This window comes from Spermophilus citellus (assembly GCF_964194105.1).
Source record: "Spermophilus citellus genome assembly, contig: SCAFFOLD_220, whole genome shotgun sequence".
NCBI lineage: Eukaryota > Metazoa > Chordata > Mammalia > Rodentia > Sciuridae > Spermophilus > Spermophilus citellus.
Genome location: NW_027673169.1, coordinates 198426 through 223412, shown reverse-complemented (window position 1 = coordinate 223412; position 24987 = coordinate 198426). Strand labels below are relative to the sequence as shown.

The window sequence follows — 24987 nt, the reverse complement described above, 5'->3', positions numbered from 1 at the left end:
AAGAGACCAATGTGGCAAGAAAATCAAATATCATTTCAAATGACTACATGAAGGCAATTTGGAATGAAAAAGTTAAAAATCTTTTCAAAGATAATAAATTATATAATATCTACAAGGATCAACATTCAGGAGAGTATGTTAAGTAAAATAGTAATTCACACCCCCCCAAAAAAAATACCAGGTAATTCTACTTCTGAGAGATATCTACTGTAGCCAAATATAAAGACCAAAAGGAATGGCATTAGGGATGAAAAAGTAAGGAAAAGGAGAACTTGTTTGAAGAAAAAATGTGATACAAATTTTCTAGTAAAAAAAAGTTACAAAAAAATTTGAATGAACAGAACTGACCAGTAAATTTAAAATATATAAGATAATAATTCAGCAAAGATATACAGTTTTGAACACAATTACATATTTGACAAATATATAAAAGATAAAAGAATTGTAAACATCTTTATGGTACATTTAAAAAGCTAATGTCTTACTCCTAGACAAAAGAACAGATTTATATATGTAGAGATGATGAATATGCCATTAATTCTAGCTACATGGAAGGCTGAAACATGGAAATACAATTCCAACTTTTGCCACTTAGCAAGAGTCTATTTCAAACTAAAAGTCAAAAGGGGGTGATGATGTAGCTCAATATTACAAGAACCTCTGTGTTCAATCTGCTCTATGTGTATGTGTGTACGTGTGTATGTATGTGTGTATGTGTGTATGTATGTGTGTGTGTGTGTGTGTGTATGTATGTGTGTGTGTGTATATATATATATATATATATATATATATATATATATATATATATATAAACAAACCTTAGATACATTACATGATTAAGCACAAAAGCAGAGTAAATAATCAAGGCAATATACAATCATATATAAAACAGGGGTATTATTTGTACTTGTAAGTAAAAGCATGGAAAACTTGATTGAAAATTGGCATATGGGTCACATGCAGTTTAATTTTATCTAATGTTGTCCTAAAGTGACAAGTCATGATAATTTCTATTCAATTATTACATATAGATATAAAAACAAAAACAGGATCACTAATGTGAGAAAACATAATGAACAACACTGAAGCTCTCTAAAGAGTGAGAGTCAAAAAAGACACAAGAATTAGAGAAATGTTACCTACAATATTATGAATAATTGTATTACAATAGAAATCTTTCTTTTAATTTTTGTAGCCATAGATGGATAGAATGCATTTATTTCATCCATTTATTTTTATGTAGTGCTAAAGATAAAACTCAATACCTCACATGTGTGAGGCCAGCCCTCTGCCACTAAACTACAGCCCCAGCCCTGAAAATTCTTCTTTAAACCACATTGATCAGCTATACTTACAGAACCACTAGGAGCAGGTATTGTGAAATACTGCTATTCATTATATGGCAGAAAAACTTTACAGAATATTCAATATAAGCATTCATATAAAGTTCTGATGAGAAAAATTTGAATGAATAAATATTTAAATTATATTAAAGAAACTCTCCTGTAATATTAATATCTTACAATGGTTTGCCTAGAGATATTTGGAAATGAGCAGATTTTCTAGGGAGCCTCCAAATGCAAATAAATGCCAGGTTATGCATATCCTCACAGTCATTGTGGAATAATTTGTAGGGGTGACAAGACTTTGTTTCCCCACCTTAGAATGCCCTGCAATTTTCTCTAGGAACTAGTCAAGTAATTAAATACATGTGTAATGTAAATCTGCTATGGCAGTGCCCTGCTTGAAAAGGCTCTGCACCAGAGTATTATCAGCCTGATACATAATCTCTGGCACACAACTCCTTGGAATAAAGAACCTCTCTTTTTAGACAAGCACAATGGTTCACTGAGTCTAAATCTGTCCATAAAACAGTAAGTTTATACAATGGACTTTCTTGAGAGCTACACAAACTCCTAACACTGCACATTGCAACTTAGTATATAACTGATAAATAAGCTACATAATGTTGCTAAGTTTGTAATCTACCTAGTAATAAAGTGAACAGTATGTACTAGTGATACCAATGACCTAAATTAACCTGTTGATATAAATAAAGCTTGGCAGTTTGGCCTCTGTGTCACTATGCCACATTTCCTTTCACTTACCTATGTATTCTTTTGATTTTCTTTTTTTTTTTTAAAGAGAGAGAGAGAGTGTTGTGGGGGGAGAGAGAGAGAGAGAGAGAGAGAGAGAGAGAGAGAGAGAGAGGGAGGGAGAATTTTAATATTTATTTTTTTCGGTGGACACAACATCTTTGTTTGTATGTGGTGCTGAGGATCGAACCCAGGCTGCATGCCTGCCAGGAAACCGAGCTACCACTTGAGCCACATGCCCAGCCCCTCTTCTTTTGATTTTCCTACAATATTTTGTTAATTGAAATGTAGGGAGATCACTGAAGAACAAGAAGGAGCTTAAATAATTGATATACATGGTAAACAGAGAGTATGAAATGCTCTTTAATGATTGCAACTGAAACAAACCAAGGTTTGAAAAAACATTTTCTGTCAGATTTTAGCTTATCAATTAACATTTTAAAATGTGAATTCCTCTTTAATTTTGGACCTCTTATCTGTATTCTTTGCTTCATTGATTTCTACCTAATTTGATATGTCTACTGTCACTTTTCTCTTCAAATCCCAAGGTTATTTCATTGGAGACCAAGTGGTGACCAAAGATTACATAGAGATATCAATATTTTTTTTGATGGAATATGTCACATTTTGTTATTTTCTTGGTAACTAAAGAAGTCTTTTTAATGTTACCCTCATTAGGAAAAAAAGAAAGAGAAAATATCCTATAAGAGTCTACAAAATTATTTTCTCAAACATTTTTTTCTAGACAAAAACACTAAAATGCTTTGAAACCATTTTCATTCTCTACATTGTAATCACTACTTAGAAAAGATAAGTTACACCTAAAAAGAAAAAAATCTTTAACATTTTCTTTTCTACATAAACAAATGCCCAATCTTTGTACTAAAAACAAGAAGCAAACTTTTTAATGCAGAATAGAAGCTACCATAAGATACTCTATAAAGTTAAAAAAATAAATATTGGTTTTTAATTAAAAATTCTGAATGAAATTTAGGCTCACCAATAAAGAGTAGGTTTTTACAGATCTCTAACATCACATCTCCATATAAAGTCTGCTGAGAAGGGTCCAGGAATTTCCATTCCTCTTCCGAAAATTCAATGACCACATCCCTTAATGTCAATGGTTCCTGAAATAAAAATGAAGAAATACATAACACATAGACCATATGATTAATGACATAGTATTTAATTTCATACAAATTTTAATGAGAGTTAAAAGAGGTGGCTTTCACAAATGGTAGTGATGTCAACCATTCAATAAGATACATTTTTTTTTTTTTTGTGGTGCCCGGGACTGAACCCAAGGCAAGCACTCTACCAACTGAGCTATATCCCCAGCCCCAATAATACATTTTAAGCAGTAAAATTGGTGGATAATTTTGGTATAATGAAACCCAGCCAGCAGCACATGTAAAGCAAAACACTGAAGCAAAAAAAGTGGGAAAAAATCCAACATAATTCCAAAGGATAAATAATAGTTGCAATTAGTTATTGAATATTCAAAAGAACAACAACAAAACAAATCAATGATACTTGAGATATGCATAGGAAAATTGTAAGTAATAACTATACTCATATGACAGTGGTCACCTTAGTGTGCAGAAGACATAAGAGATCACTAAAGACACACCAAAACTTTCAACAGTCCACATAATTATTTGAATGTTTATCTTCAAAGTTGTCTAACTTCTCATTATTTAAATATACCATAAATCTATACTGTATTTTAAAAATTACTTTTACAACATCACAACTCACTTCTAAAACAAAAGAATAAAATTTTTAACTATCAAACTATTACAAAACACTTAGGTACTTGGGTCAACTTGAATCACACGGCACAAAGTTATAACAAAAAATAAAAATAAAAAAAGCAAATTAATTGAATAGACTATTAATCTCTCAGTTCATAAGGAAACTGACATATCAGGTTTAACACTTCCAGATTTGTAAAACTACTCTCACTGTGAAACTGTATCCTCACTTGGCTCATTTCACAGTAGAAATTGAGAGAATACTAAGCAGTTAAGAAAAAAAATTCTGAAAGGCTCTTGCACCCTAAATGCCTCTCTGACAGCTTGGAAATACTCCTTTTACCAGGGTCTCAGTTATCACTAGTGAACAAACACATACATGAAATTACTATAACATTCTGATCTGTGATGTCTTTCTTCTGATTCAGCATTATTATTATTATTATTATTTTTAATTTAAAGATTTAATCCAGGGGCACTCTACATTTCAAGAAGTTTTGATTTTTTTATTGTGATAAATGGGCTTACAATGTTGCTTAGGGTCTCTGAATTACTGAGTCTTGAATCATATTTACTTTTATCCTACCTCATTTTTCCACATCACTATGATTACAGGTTTGTGCCACCTTTTCCTGACTCTGCAACCACTTTTGATACCAAATGTGCAAACTTGCACAACAACCAATATTTCAACAAATAGTAGTCCAATAATTCAGTTCTGATACCATCTAGTACAGATCCCACAAGTTTGGTGTTCCCTACTATCAAATTTTACTAACTTAGGTGCCAGTTTCAAGCCCCAGAATAGAACAATATTCATATTTATAATTAATTTCCTATAAATTAGGGGTCTCTACATTTACTCACTCAAGTTACTTATTCTGATAAAAAAGAACACTTATGTATACCAGCTTGTTATAAATTATATAAATCTGGAAGATGACAATTGAAACCTTACATAGAATCTAAAAAAATGTCAGAGGAAAAAGGGACAGTATATAGGCCATTTGAGGAAATAAGTGGTTGAAGATATTACCTCCAATTTTTATGTTCTGCCATAGAAGAGCCCCTTTCCCAATAAGATTTAGAAGATCCTCACTATTTTAAATATGCTGATTCAGATACTCATTCTGAATATTCCCATTGTTTTACATAAAATAATATTTAATTGAACATTTTACATTCAGGGGTAAGAACACAATATTTGTTAAAAAAACAGGTTGGTATTCTTTAGATAATTTCCTTTATATGAAAATCTAAGAATACTGAGCCGTCTCATGGCAGTCCAAACCAACATACACACAATTTTCTTAAAACTCCTAAGTATTCATTGGCTTCAGGGAAAAGGATACTTCATTTGGAGTTTTGATTTTTTTTTTTTTTTGGTACAGGGGTATTCTACAACTAAGATATATTCTAGACCTTTTATTTATTTTTTTTGAGACAGTCTCTCACTAAGTTGCTACACTAAGCTTCAGGTTGTGACATGCCAGATTGTTGTGATTACTGGCATGTCACAATATGCCCAGAAAGATATGAATGCTCTAACTTCCTTTGGTCCATTTTCATTTCACCTTATTTATTTGCTATTTCTTCTAAAAAGAAACCCTTGACAGCCTAAGATTTTGGATGCATCCATATCTTATATTTGATAAATTTGAAGTATTGCAAAATAGATTTAGAAAAACAAAAGCTGCTTATAAACTATCTCTGAATTTTTTCCAATCTGACATTCTAGAAATAGCTCCACAGCAATAAAAATTATAGCCACAGATACAACTATGATCTCACTTACCTTCAATGATGTTCTTTTTCAGGCTCAAAAAATTACCTTAGTTTGAATACAATTTTATTTGAAATTTGCCTCTATCTTTTCTCTTTGGCAACTTTTTTAAATCTTTCAAATGTTAGTGATGGATTGCATTTTATAGGTAATAAAAATATTAGACTAAGTGAGACATGCTAAACCCACCATCCTATTTATTTAAATATTTAGTTACCACCCCAAACTTGAGACATTACATTATGACTTCCAATTAGCATATACTGAGTTTTTCCTTGAAGACATCTGCTCAAACACAATAGTTTTTTTTTTTTTTTTGGTTGTTGTTGTTGTTTGTTTGTTTTTTTCCTAAATCCTTGCTACGGATTATTCTCATTTCAAATTCTGGCCCCTTATACTCAATCTTCCCTACATCAGTAAGAAAAAGGAGGACAAAAATCATATTTCCCTTTCTTTTCAGTTACAGAATCAATAGATCTGAGCAGTAATGTGTTTCTCGGGAGCTGAACCTAACATTTCGGGAAAATATTATTAATATTCCTATATCTGAATTATTTAGATGAAAATTATAAAGGATATTCCTGTAATCTCTAGAGTATCTAGAGTATCCAGCTAGTCCAACAAGGTGTTCCATTTCCTGACCACAAGCTGCTCTGTAGGAAGAGAGGATTACACACAGGTTAGCATTCTCTAGGTAATTCAACAAACATGGAACCTGTGGACACCTTGGGTCAGCTTCATGTAATTTTTACCCCATAGCCACTCAAAGACATGGCAGATACTGAAAAGACATCACACTCTAAACTTTCTTAATGGGGACCTAAACTTGCGGTCTATGCTTATGAAAGACAAATAAACAAAAGTTCAAAGATTTTTTTTTTAATTTTAATATCAAGGATTAAACTCAGCAGTGCCTACACACTGAGCATCATTCACCTCCCCTTTATATTTTTTATTCTCAATATATTAATTCTCTCACATCGGCCTATTAAAATGCTGAGATTATGAACTTGATCTTCACACCTGACATTAGGTAACATAGCATGGTGTCATTTAAAAGAAAAAAATATATATTCACAAAGTGAATATTTTACCAGTGAATGAATATATATATATATATATATATATATATATATATATATATATATCCCCACTGGTGTGTGTGTGTGTGTGTGTGTGTGTGTGTGTGTGTGTGTGTGTATTTGGTGATACTTACTTCCATCCTCTGTACTGAGGGGAAAAAATGAATAAAAAAATAATGTTTACCAAATGGTTGCTGAATTAAATAAATAAATAAAGTTATGTCCAAGTGTTAGAACATGGGTAAATGCTTGAGAATGATAAAATATTAAAATAGAAAGAAAACCAATTTGAGATTTATACCAAATCATAAATTGTTACTAGTATTCTGAGAACCATAATTATTTCACAAACATAACTTTCAAAATTTTCATTAAAGTATGATGCACATATAAAACCACATAAAGCATTTATGTAAAGATTCAGAAGTTATTCAAAAGTAAACACATTTTGTATCAGCCTTGCTCAGGACAGTCTAAATCACTTTTTTCATCTACTATCCCAAAGAGCAAAAAGGTTCTTAATAACTAGCATGGGAATGTTTTATTACATAAATGTAAAATGTATCTTAAAAAAGTAAATATTTTACCAGTTACCCAAATTTAATACCTGCATATTTTATGCCATTTTTATTTTTTCTATGCTTCTACCCATTTCACAACATAGGCCAGCCATCCTCTTTGTATATTTATTTTTTGGTGATGTCATATGTACATATCTTGAATGTCATAGAAATACATTATACAGTTTTAACAAATTAGAATGTTAAATCCTTCACTACTTTTAAGCACAGAGTATTTACATCATTGCCCCCCCCCAAAAAAAAAAAAACATTTTCTTTTACATGCAACTTTGTTTTCCCCAGAATGATGTTACTGTAATGTATTATAAAAACTATAATTTTATTTTGCCTGGCATAATGCAACATAATTTTAAATACAGCTACTGTAAGAGTCAATAAGCACATGTGCTTCAGTAAAGTGTTCCTTTATATTGATGACTGATTTTGTATATTATGGATGCACTACAAATTGTTCATTTCAACATCCAAGAACATTTGAGTTATTTCTTATTTTGGACCATTAGGATGAATGGGGCCATCAATAATTTTAAACAAATAAGTATTCCACTCAGCTTATTTTTTCCTAGTATTTCAATGACACTATATTTCATTTTTACTGGTTGCTAAGAAAATTATAATTTCCATCTTATCTCAATTTAATTAGAGCCAATATTATATGAGTTTACTAAATACAAAATAAAAGCCTTACCACAGACTGTTTATTTTCTTGTACCCTTTGTGCAAGTACTATAAATGTTTATGTACACATTATACATCCCAAAATACATTGCATAATTTTTGTACAAAATAACCATAGGTTATTGTAAAACAAAGAGAAACAAGTGTCAATCTTAAGGTTGCTAATATATGTTAGACATGGTGGTATACACCTATAATTCCAGTGACTTGGGAGGATGAGGCAGGATGATCACAAGGTCAAATAGTGCCTCTGCACTTAGCAAGGCTCTAAGTCATTCAGCAAAACACTGTCTCTAATAAAAATATAAAAAGGGCATGGGAGCACAGGATTTGTCTCAATGCTTAAGTGTACCTAGGTTCAATTAATGGTACCAAAAAAAGAGAAGATTTCTAATATATTACAAAATTGAGGCAGTGTGGTAAAACTTTGACAATAATAAAGCACATACAGAATTTAATAGATAATACTGAGAAATTATAAAATGTTAGTTACATTTTGGCTGCAATATTAATAGGTATGTAGTTTTTGGTAAATTTTCTTTGCTACGTGCACATATTTCTAAGTATAGATTTTTAATATCACTATTTATAGGTTGAGATACCATTTAAACAACAGAATATAGTATTCTTTTATACTGATTTATTTATGTTTTAAAAGACACTTTTTCTCAGCTTTTTAAAGTTTTCAGGAATGTGAATTCATAAACGGTTTCAAAGTCACTGAACACTACACAATAAGGAGTATGGAGATCCTTTAATACCCCTAGTAAATACTCTAAGACACATTAAAGATGAAAAACAGTTCTATGTGACCATTCTGAATTTAAGACTTCACTCTCCAATTTTTATGTACACAATGACAGCACATTAGATAACATTCAGCCAGAAATTCACCACATTAGTCAGAAGCCCAAGTGCATATATTTTGTTGACTTTTCCATTTTGTCTAATTTTTTTTCTATCTTTACACAATTCCTTTATGGTGACCTTGAAAATATCTACTTTTTTAGCTCTGTTATAACTCATTTGGGGAAAAAACAAAATTAAATAGCAAGAGACACAAGTAAGCTACTTGGTATATACCTTACTTTTACCATATTAAAAACATTGGTTTGAATCTCAAAAATCTACAATTCAGAAACAAAACAAAACAAAACAAAACAAAACAAAACGAAAAAAAACAAGACCACCAAAGAGACACAAATATATCCACTCAGTGAAAAAAGTGAAAGAAACATGAACCAGTAAATTTTCTGTTCTCAATTAAGTAGATGACAGAAGCAATAAAAAAAATCCTCCAAGTTTTAAAAATAAAAACGTATTTTCAGGAAGTTTTTCAGAATCAGCCCTACATTTTTGAAAACTGCAAAAATAAAATATATTAAAAAGTATTTTAGAATATTTTATAAAGAATGAGAAGTTACATAAAAGATAGAGTCACATCTGCAGTAAGCAGCAGGTAAGATATTAAATAAACAAATAAATAGATAAATAAATAAATAAATAAATGAAATGAAATGCTGAAGAATTTGCCTTACCAAGCTCATTCTGTTTCTGAAAATATGCTAGGCAGCTTTCAATTAAACTTGCAAATATATATAAACAACCTGGACAACCAGTATTTATATTTGATACCTACCACTTTTGGAGAATTCAGTTTGGTTACATTGTCAATTAAACTTGCAAAAAAAGTCCCTAGATTCCTATTGCTACTAAAAGAAATAATCACAAATATAACAGCTTAAAATAATAAAAAAACTCATTTTTTATAGTTATGGATGTTTGTATTATCAAGACAGAGGATTAATAACAAATTTTAGCAAAGACACACTCCTTCAGAAACTCTGGAAGAAAATCATTCCAGCTTTTAATGGTTATTGTATTTTTTCTGTGGTTACAAATGTTTCCGTTCTCCTAGTAGTGATACAGCCTTCAAAAGAATAAAGAGAGACTACACAAACACACACACACACACACACACACACACAGAGAGAGAGAGAGAGAGAGAGAGAGAGAGAATGGTGCTGTCATAACAAGTTACAACATTCAAGCCTCATAGAATCAGAACTATAGCAACATAGATGTTAGATCCTCCATTGAGCTTATTTTTATTCTTGCACAGAGTATTTGACAGAATCACAAAAAATAAAATTTCATACACAGTGGATGAAGGAAGAGAGGGGACACTGATCAGGAGAAAGTAGCAAGACAGGTTAATTATGCACAAAACTGACTATGACAGATTAAAATGTGACATCATACACTGTCTCCAGATGCAGAGCAGAGGACATAACTGTGTACAGAGTGGAATATTTACTTATTTTTTCTTGAAACCTTTAAACCCACTCAATTACATGGAGCTTTGGATTATTCCAACTAATACTCTATTTATACTTTCTGCCTGTCCTTGGTAATCCTCTTAAAATGAATGTGCATGGTACTTATTTGAATACTGGGAAAAGAGAAACTATATCAGTGACCTATATTACTCAATTTTTAAGACCCTTTCCTGTTTATTTTCATGGATTTATGTATGTGAAGGCCAAATTTTAATATTGTAGATAAGGAACACTCAGGTATCCAAGATAAAATATAAAGTGAGAGTAAATACTTGCAAAGTACATATGTAGCAAAAAGTTGATATGACAGAATGAAAGTGGTTTATATTTGTGAGGAAAAGAAGGCATACCAAAAGAGTATGTTACAGTCAAAATATTTCTAAATTCACTTAAATAAAGAGGAAATATTAAACCATTATATAAATTTACAAAAAGGAGTATAAATCATGACTATAGAGACAAGTTTACAAAAAGCAAATTCACTATTGCATATCAATCAGGAAGGAGAACATGAAATAGAAAGGCAAAAAAAAAAATAACGGAAATTACAAGCCTTGTGGAAAATTGATTTGGTACTGCCTACATAGGTATACCTCAATGAGTCAACAGTTCTACTCTTGGACACCAAAATATTGCGAATTTTCCAACAGGTTACTGCCACTGCTGTTTTCATCATGAAAACACACTGCTTCTGCAGCCATCTTTCACTGTCTAAGTCAGAGCCCTGGTTACCAAGATTCCCATGAGCCCATGCCCAGTCCCACAACAATGTCAGAGTAAAGCATAAGGTATGTGACATCCTTGAGAATCAAGGATCTGAATGTGGACACAATGAAAGAAATAGCAAATTGGAACAAATAGAAGAAAGGTGAAGGACTAAAAGAATGGATCTAAGGAGGATGAAGAAACTGCTAACTGTGTATTAGATGAGAAAAGAGGTTGATCCCATGGGGAAGAAGACAGGAAATATTGTGGCAGCAGGATACTTACCCCAGTGGCCTCATATTTGGACATTCCTAAAAACCAGAATGCTGTAATCAAACAAGTATGCCACACACCTGGCTTCCTGCTCTTAGAGCTTTACCAGAAATGTCACTCTCATTTTCTTTAAAGACTTTGAATTTATCCCTCTCCAGGCACTGCTCATCCAATTTAAATCTGCTGGTCCTCTACTTCTGAACCTGTTCCGTCTGAGCTCCCTCAGATTGTCTCCAGTAACTCATACCTAATCTTTTTTTTCTTCTTCTTCAAACTATCCCACAATCCTTATACTCAGGTAACCTCTCATAACTGAACTCTTCATGCTCCATCCCTGATATTTTGAGCTACCCCTCTTTTTTTGACTCCTGGATCACCCTCCTATTTGCTCCACCAAAAAACTTCAGGCATAATTGGTATAAGATTTTGTTTCCTACACAATGAGATACATATTTTACTCAATTCTTGTACAATTAACAAAATAAATAAATGGTCCCAATTGTTTTTTGTTTGTTTGTTTGTTTAAAGAATAATACTTTTAAATAACTAGTTGAAACAAAAAAGTTGAAGTTACCACTAGGGTGACTGGAGTGTATAGTGAAAGCAAGAGGACACGAAGCTGTTCTATGTAGCATCATTAATGTTCTATTTCTTAATAGAAATAGTAGTCACATAGTAATGTTCCACTTGTAATAATTCATTGATTGGTAGACTGTGATGCTGATCAAGTATTTTCACTGTTAAATATAATCAAATTAATTTCATAAAAGTTGGTGGGGAAGAGCATAAAGGAGACAAACAAATTAGGGTACCTGAAATTACACTATTAAATGATTAATTCAAAATAAAAGTAAAAATTCATTCACTAAATATCAGTCTCGATATTTTGAGAAAGGCAATTTTTATAGGTAGAGTGTATATGGAAAATACTAACAAAGGAGTAATACTTGAACATATTAACACTGAATATAGCATAGAAAGTATCAGTAATTCCAAATGTTGCATTGAGAACACAACTAAAATTAAAAGAGCTCTGGTAAATTTTATAAGTAAAATTTTTATATTATTTATATATTATATACTTGTAAAATGTATGGTATGTATAATGATGCCTCATTTAATTATGTGGATACATTATAGAAAATGCACCATAAGGTGATTCTGTTATTTTACTAATGATGCAGGGTACTTACTTAATTCTACATGGTATATACCACTACACACCTAGGTTATAATTTAGCCATTAGAGTACATAAAGTCCATCATTAATGAAAACATTGTGCTACATATGACTATTGGATTTAACATTATAGCAATCAAATAGATATCATGATGAGGTGAGTTATTAGCCCTGTGGAACTAAAGACAGAATACTTACGAAGACTCTGGCCATTTAGACAATGATATAACACAGAAACAGAACTACCATAAAGGAGAAAAAAAAAGATAAACTTTCCAAAAAAACTCTGCTTAAACAATGGAGTATCTGCATAATAAAAAATGCCATTGTATCATTTCCTGGTATTAGTTAATAAATCATTCACTGGTAAAATATACCTTAATATAAAAGAAAAATATAAGATATGCCATAGTTTTTACAAGAAAGAAATTTATACAGTGTACATAATGGTTGGTGATTGTAATACCAGCTACTTGAAAGAAAAAGAAATATTGCAAAATTAAGATCAGCTTAAGCATCTTAGTGAGATGCTTACTCAAAATAAACTTTAGAAATGGCTGTGAATGTGTCTGAGTAGTATGACACACCTTTTTTAATCATGAAGAATATTAAATAATAATAACATTAAGAGAAATATGGTTGTTTATTTTCAAAGTTAAATGATACCTTTATTTATTTTTTTGAGAGAGAGAGAGAGAGAGAATTTTTTAATATTTATTTTTCAGTTTTTGGAGGAAAAAACATCTTTATTTTATTTTTTTTATGTCGTGCTGAGGATCAAACCAAGCACCCCGCAGATGCCAGGTGAGCAAGCTATGGCTTGAGCCACATCCCCAGCCCCTAAATGATACCTTTATAACAAAACAGGAAAATACTTAAATGCAAATCATATTTATAATATGATACCATTAAAGGGTACAAACTGAAGTAACAAATGGGGGAAAAAACTAATTGCCTCACATATGACAAAATGTATGCCTCACATATAAAAAAGGAGTAACAGAAGCTAGGGAAAGAGGATCCCAAGCCTTAGCAACACATCCAAGCCCATAAGCAAATTAGAGACCCTGTCTAAAACTTAAAAAATAAAATAAAAATATTAGGGGATGTTGCACAGTAGTTAAGAATCCCTGATTTTAAAACTGGGCAGCAAAATAGTAAATAAAAATAGAAAGAATATCAAACACAGAGACTCCAAAATAGAGAAAGTAACAGCTATGATTGGTGGCAGATTTTTATACTCCCAGCAGCTCAGGATACTCAGGAAAGAGAATTGTGAGTCCAAATCCAGTCTCAGAAGTTTAGTAAGGGCCTAAGCAATCAAGTGAGACCATGTATCAAAAGAAAATATTTTTAAAAATCTAGGATGTTGTTCAGGGGTTAAGTGCCTCTGAAATCAATGCTCGGTGACAATAAAAGGAAGGGAAGAGATCAATAGCCACCTTTTAAAAGGAAACATACTGTTCAATAAATAAAAAATAGCTCAATAGCTTTAGAAATTTGAAAATGGCAATTAAAATCATATCTGTGGCACAAAAATTAAATAGTATAAGTAAGAACATGGAACAAGTAAATTCTAAGGAACTAAAGAGAGAGTAAAAATTGTTATTTCTTTTAGGAAAGGGGTATTGAAAATATATGTCTATTCCCCAGCAGAAGCATATGCTTATTAATATTACTGCATATCTTAACCATGATAACATATAAGGATATGGCCATATTGGTACAAACAGCTGAAATCCAGGACATGGAGAAAAGGCAATGTACATTGAGAAAGATATAACAAGAATAGTGTTAGAAAGGCAAATGGAATACAGTGAGAAAATGATTTTCAAAACCCATTTTCATCATAATACATCCAGTTTGACAAATATGAGAGTCATCACATAATTTTATGTAGATGTCACATATATGTGTTATTTTGCATTCATGCACGTATAAAAATATGTAGAGTTTGAGAAAATAAAAATATACAAAAGAACATAAAAGACTTTATTATACACATCATTGTGTACATGATAAAACTCATCATTACCAAGATGTAAAATTTCCCCTAAATCTACAATATCACTTCATTAAAATATTAGCATATTTTACTTTTAATGAGAGAAGTGACCAGAGAAAAAATTCTAAAATTCATCTGGAATGTTATATGTTATATTTGAAACCAGCAACATGAAAATTCTGAATTTAAAGAACAACTTATTTTACAATAATAAAAAACAAAATCCATAGGTGAATGAATATGTATGTGAAACTTTATGTATACTTAATAGGAATTGAAAGGTCAACATAAATCTAAACACCTCAAGAACAACATCACATGTGAATGGTTGACATGGCCAACCTGGAGAAACATCGACTTGGGGGCAGAATTCACTGGTGTAGTTTGTGTACAATCTGCAAAACACATGATTACAATAATAGCCCAATGATAAAAGGCGTACATTAAGTGAGGGCAATGTTGGGAATATAAATAAGTAGTAGCTCCTGACTCACTTTCCATTAATGAATACATTAAATGGAAATATTATATTTCAAGTTCCTCTTAGGCAAAGTAAAAAAAAATGAGTTGAAAGATTTATATAAACTGTACAACTTGGAAAATGTCTACCCTTTGATGATCTTTAAAAACTAGGGTAGGCTGGGATCTCAGTCCAGCCTTAGGCAATGTGCTAGGTAATTGGAACAGAATTACCACCAGCTAGTGAAACCCCAAGAAGAGAATGATTGGGACCATATATATAACACCCTACCTCTAAACTGTTTTCTGTGCTTTAGATCTTAATTTTGCTTGTGCTGAAGAAGGATATTCACATTAATACCACTAAGAATACAGAAAAAAAATAATAGTTATCTATGTTCTTCCAAGGGCTTCCATGGGCTTAAGACCCTGGGATTGGAACATAGAAGTTAAATCACAAATATGGTTTATGCATTTATGGGTGTTCAGCACACAAAGAGCTCCAGTCTTCAGCTTCCCCCTCTAAAAATTCCATGACAGCCAATTTTTCCCAGCAGGAAAATTTTTCTTTATTGACTGATGTAATATCTTAACATCTTCCATTCAATAGAAGAAACCAGTTACCTCACATATAAGAAAACACTCTAGAGAAAGAAAAGTAGGAGACTTAGGCAGAGGCCCCCAAATAAAAAGCCATTCCATATGCTCAAGTTCTGGGAATGAAGCTTACTGATCATAGGCAAATCTCCCTAGATAACAAAATATTTGTTTACTATTGATTTGCAAGCATCTAAATGGGCTTCTAAAATCCCAAGCAGTAGTTCAGATAAGGGGTTATAAAGCACATATATTTGTTAATTCCCAGAAAATATTTCCACACACTCTCTCTGTGGATACATGACAAACTGGACTCCACAATCTTCCCTGACATATTTGATAAACAAGTCAAATAGTGGACAATTGTATACTGAACACAGGTGTTAGAGTAGCTTTCATCACCAGTCACAGTTGCATATGCCTGTAACCCTGGCAGCTTGGAAAGTTGAGGCAGGAGGGCCTCGAGTTCAATGCCCAGACTCAGAAAAAGTGAGGCACTAAGCAACTCAGTTAGATGCTGTCTCTAAATAAAATACAAAATAGGGCTGGGGATGTGCGTCTGAGTTAAATCCCAAGTGCCTATTCCCCAAAAAAAGAGAATAGTTTTGTAAATAATCTAATACCAAACAAAGAGTCAAGAAGCTATGGATATGGAAAAAAAGAAAACCCTTGCACTCTGTTGGTGAAAATTTAAGTTTAAAAAAGTCACTTGTGAAAATAATGTAAACTCCTTGAACTATTTAAAACAGAAATAACATATAACATGGTTAAATTAATTCTGGATATAAATTCAAGGAGTTAAAATGAGTAAGTAAAAGAAATGACTGCATGCCCATTATCATGTAGCAGTATTGCCAATACTCAAAGAAAAAAAAAGAGACTTAAGTGAAGGATGTCTCAGGAGATTTATTTCAGGTTCAGGGCATCCAACTACTCTCCAGATAATCTCCACGCAATATTTCAGAGTGCTTCTCCCTTTCCAGTGTACACATACGGTCTCAATACCCTGCACAGTAACTATTGCCTGGCTTTCAGGGTGACTTGCATTTTCCCAATAGATTTTTTTATTATCTAGGTGGAAGCAGAACTTCAGTCTCCTGAGCACTGTGAAGAAAGCCTAGAAATGAATCTGAAACAATGACAAGCTCCAGAAATTAAAACTCGATCAGATAGTGTAAGTCATAGCTTTTGTACTTATCATAATTTGGATTAATCAATTATCATCCAAGAGCACCTGATTGGAAACTGCTTCTCTCCTAATCTGAATCCACTAAGCCTACTATCTAATAACAGTAGATGGCATCACCTCCAGGAATTAATGAGGCCAGAATGAGTCAAGATAGGCATGTTCTTGTGTGCATTTACTTCATTTTTTAAAGGTGATTATAATTGAGTACAGACAGCAGCTTTTTTAAAAGGCAAGTTTATCCAAAAGTTATGGAGTCTAGCCTGGCAATAGGATATTTACATTAAGCCTTTTATATAGGATAATATCAATGTATGAATTAAATGCATACATATAGTTAATTACTGAAAACTATATAAAGGGCAATAATTTTTTATTAAAGTCTCTTGATCTAATTTCTAAAAAGACAGTTAGAGCTCTCAACTGGGAAGCACTCCCCTAATCTCCAACTACAAATAATATGTTAGGCACAGGTGTAGATTTAACTATTTTAGTATATAAAATAAAAAAAGACATAGTTGAAATTTATTTTAATCACAAAACTGAATATATCTAGAGTATTCTTATTATGAGACAAATATAAAATTACTGATAAAGAATATATATGTATTTAGAACTCCATCCTCACAACTCCCTCAATTTTAATGCTCTAGCACAACTTAATTCATAATGATCACATTCCATTTTGAGAATATGGCTTCCCTGTCCTTTGGGTGTCAAAGGGCCTGGACCCCTGCATTCCATACAAGAGATATGAGAATACACTTTCTAATAAATGCTTTTCCACAAAACCAAACAGCAGTAGAGGCACTTCCCTCAGAAAGAGAAGGAAGACCAAAAGACAAGGTATAAAAGATAATGATTTTTTTTTCTATTTGATGCTGGACACAGACTCATTCCCATTTCAGATGTCAGATAGCATAACAGAGTTCCAAGAGTTGGATGTCTCATTTTGGTATATCTTTTCACAGCCTTGACTCTAAAACTTAAATGTATTAAAGACAAACATCTTATTTTGTAACTTAGCCTTTGAACTAATGCCTACCTAGGCTGTGATATTGTTTCCTCAGTTTGTATGAGGTATTGTGACAGTTTTTGCATCAATCTGATGTATACATATCTGCATAAGCTAATAGCACCTCAATAATGGTCCAGACTTAACTTAGGGAAAAAGGAAAACAGCACCAATAAGGCAACTGCTGTTTTCCACAGAATTTTTTCCAAGTATGTGATAGAATCTTGGTTTCCAATTATAAATGGTGAATGATTCACTCTAAAGCTTATTAGATTTTGATTGGGCTGCTTTATTAATTCATGCTGGGCTTATCTGGGTTTTTCTGGTAGAAAAAGTTAGCTGATGGCTGGTGAACTTCAGAGGGTTACCTATCATCCTCACAAGCAGCACCTTGATTCTCTGCTTTGATAATTCTGATTATTAACACTTATGTTAATAAGTAAGAATGATTTTAAATAATGCAAGTTAACAATATTTCATCTTTATAAAACACAAAAACTAACAAAACATGGTGGCACATATCTAAAATCCCAGTGGCTCAAGAGGTAGAGGTAGAAAAATAAATTCAAAGTTAGCATCAGCAACTTAGTGAGGCTCTAAGCAACTTTGAGGGGTTCTGTCTCTAAATAAATATGAAAAGGTATGGGGATGTGGATTAGTGGTGAAGTGCCTCTGGTTCAATCCAAGGTAAAAAAAAAAGTGTTTTTTTTTTCTAAAAATGTTGTGCTTCAATTTTTTTCACTAGTTGATCTTGTTAATGTCTCATAAAATTAAGTAAAAATGTTCTGTCATTACATATTATATCTTACTGACATTGATATATCCTATTACCTTAATCATTATAATTATTTGAATATTCAGGTAGTATATATACAAATAAGATTGAACAACACAACAATGGAAGAAAACTAGAAATCTATAAGTAAACTCCATACCTCTGGTCAATTTAATTTTGGCAATTGTGTCAGAAAAATTAACTGGAGAATAAGTAGTCTCTTGTTTAACCTAGATTGATATAAATGCATGCTTATGTTTTAAATAATGTTATTGGATTTTACATGAGATTATGTACAATATTTAACATAAAATGTCTTTTACACTAAAATATAGTAATTAAAACTATAAACAATTAAGAAGAAAACAATCACATATTTATAAATCAGATTAAGCTGTGGAGTCTTCATTATGCTTCCAAAGTAAAAATAAGAAATAAGAAATTGGACTTGAAAAAACTTCTGTACAAAAAGTAACCTCAACATGAAAATGAAGACATAATTATTAAGTTTTCCTTTTTGTTTTCAAAGAACTATCCTTTCCAAGTTTTTAGCCTTGGCTAGAGGGTAGTCATTCCTCCTTATTGAGAGGCTGATTGAGCCCAGGGCCCAAATAATTACCTTTTTAGGCTCTCATACTCCAGTGCCAAAATGCACCCTTCATAATTACCCAACAATAAGGGAATAAACCATTAAAAATGTTATACATACCAGAGACCCCCAAATTTTTAAGCTGTTAAGTCAATGATAATTCCTAAAATCTAGATGACTTCATAGTACATAGTATATAGTACAGAGTACATAGAACTGCTACCACAGTTCTAATATGTCTTTGTTATACCTTTGAATGAACAACTATGTGTTTATTTTTGACATCATTCTTTTATTCCTTTTGCCTATCCAAAGCAACTGTTTTATATTATGCAAACAAAAATTATAAATATTTGCAATAATACCCTAAAATAAAACAACATGGAAAAGAAAAAATGTAAATATGCAGAATATTGAAAATTCCATGCCTCTCTGATACAAAAGTAAAATTACATTGGTGGTTTCTTGGTAAAATAAAGAATTAATAGATGAAGAAGCATTTATTTCTGAAATATACCAAATGTAACTGGAAATGTATTGAGACTGTCATTCATATAGGAATATTTATTACTGAACTATTCATAAGAACCAATATGTAAAATCAATGCAAGGTAAATAGATAAATGGAAACATGTAACTTTTCACAGTAGACTATTACTCAGGAAAGTTATATTTGTGTTGCTAGAAATTGAACTCTGGGCCTCACACAGGCTAGGAAAGCACACTACCTCTGAGTTATTATCCCAGCCATATTGAGCAAGTAGGATTCATGAGAGCACTAAATGTTACAATGAATGTGTACATGGAAACTTTAAGCTAATTGAAAGTAAGGAGAGAAACTATAATGTGATTTACAATTAATATTGTATTTAAATTTTTTGCACAAGTAAATTCATGAATCCAAAACACATATAAGTCATTGCCTAGAGCTATGTGATAAATAAAAAAGGAAAAACTGGTAGTGGCACTAATTTCTTTTCATCTAAAATAGTTTCTAAAACTAAATGCTGGGGATGGTAAACATGTGAATATACTAAATGATAAAGAACTACACCCTGAAAATATTTATAAAGTTAATTTTAAGTTCACATGTGCTTTCTAGGAATGAAAAGATAAATAATTTATGGAATTCATAAAGCAACCAAAATTAAAGCCTGTAAAATAGGGAAATAAAAATGTAACTTATTACTGTTAAAAAAAACACTGAGTTTTCATTGTGAGATCCACTTACATTTATGTGAATATACTGTGACTTTTAAAATTTTCATTTATACTTTATAATTTGTAATAAGTATATAAGAAAACTATGTCTATACATCAACCACTATTGTAAAGTTGTCAAGTTTTTAATATTCTTATATGAATTAATATTCATTTTTTGTGAGTGTGTGTGTGCATGCACCAATGGAGATCAAACCCAAGATCTTGCACAACCATGGCAGGTGTTTGACTGTTTTGCCACAACCATGTAAAATGTATATTTTTAATCTTGGTTGCCCCTCTCTCTCTCTCTCTCTCTCTGTCTCTCTCTCTCTCTCTCTCTCCCCCTTTCTTTCTGTCTCTCTTTGTCTCTCTCTTAGCCCCTCACTCTCTATCTTTCTCTCATTCTCTCTGTTTTGTATTTTTGGACACAGATGGCACCCTGGGGTCATTTACCACTGAACTACATCCCTAGTCTTTTTGATTTATTTTGGCAGAGAGTTTTCCTAAGTTTATTAAGCTGGCCTCTAATTTATAATCCTCCTGCCTCAGCCCTCAGTCCTGGGATTACAGGCATGTCTTGCTTTATCTGTCTATTTATCTCTTTTTGAAAAAATATATAATGCCAATTTTCAACTGTATTATATTTCTTATTGCAAAAGTGAACATTTATTATGTTCTAATTAACATTCTACTAATACTCTATTGATTGTTGTTGCTGTTTTATGAGTGAATAAAAATTTCACATGATTAACTAATATTTTCTAATACTTCACATATATGTTTTCTTGTACTGCCTATTTATTTTTTGTAGAATATAAACTTGATCTCCCTGCTGAGCAGTGTGCTCCGTCTCACACAATCCTCAGTTCTCTGGGCTCCTCAGCTTCCTCACTCCTACTTTTGCTCTACTTCTGTGTTGGCAATCTCTCTTACCTATGCTCTTGCATATGTCATGGGTCCTACTCTAACATAGCAAGGAACAAGTCTGCATTAAAACAAACAAAAATCATCTATAACTCATAGCCATGTTTTCAGAGAGAAGAAACTATTCATAGGGACAGTCAGATTTATGAAAAAGGAGTCACAAGGCATTTACTAAAAGACAAAATGAAACCTGAGAAATAAGATCCTGAGCATAAAGTTTCCTGACATGTTATTTACACATAAGTTATATGAGTAACTCACAAAGACGCAAATTACACAATTTATCATACATTGGTAAAACTGGCAATTTTGGAGGCTGTGGTCAGAGGATTATGAATACAAAACAAACCAAGCAAGGTCATTCTATTTCCAATTGTGCTCTCTTAAAATCTAATAACTTTAGGGGGCAGTGGAGCACTACTGTAATCACAGAAATGTTGAAGGTTGAGTCAGGAGGATTGCAAGTTGGAGTCCAACTTCAACAACTTAGTGAGGTCCTATGCAACATAGAGAGACCATGTCTTAAAATTGAAATTCTCAGGCTGTGACTCTTTCGTAAAGTGTCAGTGGGGTCAATCACCAAAACCCTTAAAATGACTAATATCTGAAATTTACTAAAAATGAATTAATTATCTAATAGGTTTTTTTTAATTACAAAATTAGCACTTAGTTGAAACAAATATGGCCTACAAGTTTTTTAGCCTCTACTTTAATTTCTATTTGAAGGAGATAACTAACAGTTGCAAATCAAAGGAACATGATATATATTGTAAATAACTGATGAACTGTAATCTCCTGAGACCAGGACATATACATTACTTTTAGTTCATTATCCAGTTTCATAAAGCCTAACTATAATATTATGGGTTTAATAACCAGTTTTATTAACAAATATTAATTTAGTAATAAAATAATAAACAAATGTGAAGTATGTGTCTTGTTGTGGATGGACTTTTAATTTTTATTTATTTATGTATATGTAATGCTTAGAATTGAACCCAGTACCTCAAATTTACTCAGCAAGAATCAGGCATGATGGTGTACATCTATAATTTTAGTAAGTTGTGATGGTGAGGCCAACCAAATAAGTACAAGATTCCTTGTTATGATGGTGAACTTCTGTAATACCAGTAGCTCATAAGGAAAAAGCAGGTAATTCTCAAGGTTAAAGGCAACCTCAGAGATTTAACTAAAAAAAAGTTTTTCAAGTAACTCAGAGGTTAAGTTCCTCTGGGTTTAATTCCTGATACTAATGAAAGTACAAAACTAATTGGGCAACTTAGGCAGAGATGATTTTGCTCAATTATAAAGCACTGCTAGATTGTATCCCCAGTACAAAGAACAACAAAAATAAGAAGAATAAAATAAAGAGTCACACATTTACTTAAGTCAATTCCACAGTAAAATTAAAAATTAATTAATTAATTAATCAGTGCTTTTTGAGGACTGATTTCCATTGGTGAATAACTAATGTGGCACTAAGTACATGCTAGACTAGAAGATACACATCTGGAACTTTTGGTTGCACTCCAAAAAAAAGTGCAAATTAGTAGAATTAAACAAGGATTTTTGTACCAAGCCAAATGTTGTATGGGTGATGAAAAAAAAATGTTAAACACTTCAGTCTGAAGACACTCTCTATTTTTTACATGTTTCCCTTTAGAAACCTCAAAATATGTGTCAAACAATATAAAGAAGAATACTAAGAATGCTTACCACATAGCGAGAGGTTTTTTTGTTTGTTTTTGTTTTTGTTTTTATTTTTCAGGTTAGGGTTTTTGAGGAACTAAGGACATATATTCTAAATATGCAATTTCATATGTTGCTTTCAATATCCATTAAGAAAGTAGAAAAAATGTGTATTTCTATTGCCTTTTATACTTTTGTTTGTACCTTTACTTGTCTATTTTCTTGAGCTACTTTTCTGGACCAGCAATTATAAATACTTGGAATTTTTTTTCCTGTTCACTAGTTCTGCTGGGCTAACCTTTCATGAATATCTTCATGCTGCCATGCTAAAGGTCTCTCAAAATATCATATTTTAAAGAATGTTCACTGAGTAAATCAGGAGCTGTTTCTAATGGACACATTGTGGTAACATATTAATTACTAAAACAACTCACAATCACCTATGAAGTAGTCACACTACTATTTTCTTTATAGGCTTATCAGATGTGATGATAACCTGAATAAATACAATTAAATATTTATTTTTTGAATGAAACTAAATTTTGTCATTGGCCTACTCATCATAAAATGACAAATTTGAGTAGAAACAGTAAAAAGTGTGTCTGAAACTAGCTACATTGGGGTCATATAAGATTGAAGAAATATGAGCTTATTCATTTTTAGTTACTACATAGCTACAAAAATATTAAATGTTGTAAAACACTGTCAATAACATGACATTAACATGATATATATTTAATTTAGTAAGTACAACAGAAAAATTATAGAGAAACATTACCCCCCCAAAAAAAATTTTGCTACCACAATAATAATTGCATAATGAATGGAAATATATTTCTGTAAGTGCAACATAGTTGTATTTGCAAGTTTAAAATGACATCAAATTAAGACATGCAAGATCTAGCTGTTTAAGGAGGCGTAAGCCTAGAATCCCAGTAGCTCTGGAGACTGAGGATGGAGGATTTCAACTTCAAAGCTATCCTCAGCAACAAGGCACTAAGCAAATCTGTGAGGCCCTGCCACTGAATCAAATACAATATAGGTCTGGGTATGAGGCTCACTACTCCAGTAGCCCTGAGTTTAGTTTCTAGTTATCCCCACCACCAATCAGAGACTTTGATGGGAAACTTTGAAGAAACCAATATCAATGAGGTAGAAAAGTAGAGAATGGAACCATAAAATTGATCAAACTACATTCACTTGATGAAACAAATGATAGGAAACTAGTCAACAAATTGATCAAATTTAAATTGAGTAGGTTAAAAAGCTGAAAATAAAACAGCCAATCTCCAAAATATAGAACTAGAATGATCAGAGTATATATATAACAGTAGAAAACCTCCTTCTGTGAAAATCAGTTTTTTTAGTTCCAAATAATAAAATGAATCTTTATTAGGTTCATAAGAAAATAATAGTCAAGGCAGAAGTTATCAGAAGTAACTAAAAGCAAAAGAGAACATGTGAGTATCTAACATGGAGAGAATGGTTTAGCAAAGAACACCAATAAGTTACATCACAAACAAACATGTATTTCTTTCTTTCTCTCTCTCTCTCTCTCTCTCTCTCTCTCTCTCTCTCTCTCTCTCTCTCTCCCTATCTATCTCTCTCTTTTGTGTGTGCTAGGGGATTGAACCCAGGGCCTTATGCATGCAAGGCAAGCACTCTACCAACTGAGCTATATCCTCAGCACTGGAAACTAGTATTGAAAAATGAATCACAAATAAACTTAAATACTATTCAGAAATTTAACATTGCTTTATCAACCTCTTTCTTACAGGGAAAGGCAGGGAAGTTTCAATCATGTTTTATAGCAACTTTGTTCAATGTTCTCTTAATTCCTACTTAATTCTGATCACATTATTATCGTGGAAATTTGAATACATAGATTTAATTTTCAGTAATTTCTGATTTTAATATGGCTAAAAAATTAAGTCACTTATTGGAATGAAATAACCAGAAATTATTTCTTACAATTATGGATTATTTAAATACAAGACTTTCACAGTGTGAATGACTGTGAGTATATAAATTTTTATCAAATTGATGAAATAGCCATACTTCTTATAATAGTCTA

The 24987-nt window shown here is 31.8% G+C and overlaps 1 long non-coding RNA gene across 2 annotated transcripts in view; it reads right to left on the bottom strand.

Annotated features, from left to right (window-relative positions):
* The window catches only part of LOC308640028, a 64050-nt gene that overhangs the window by 2756 nt on the left and 36307 nt on the right, over positions 1-24987 (bottom strand). For both annotated transcript variants that reach the window (XR_014020156.1, XR_014020157.1), the window contains exon 2: positions 3097-3223. This is a non-coding gene — a long non-coding RNA (uncharacterized lncRNA). The remainder of the gene's footprint in view (positions 1-3096; positions 3224-24987) is intronic.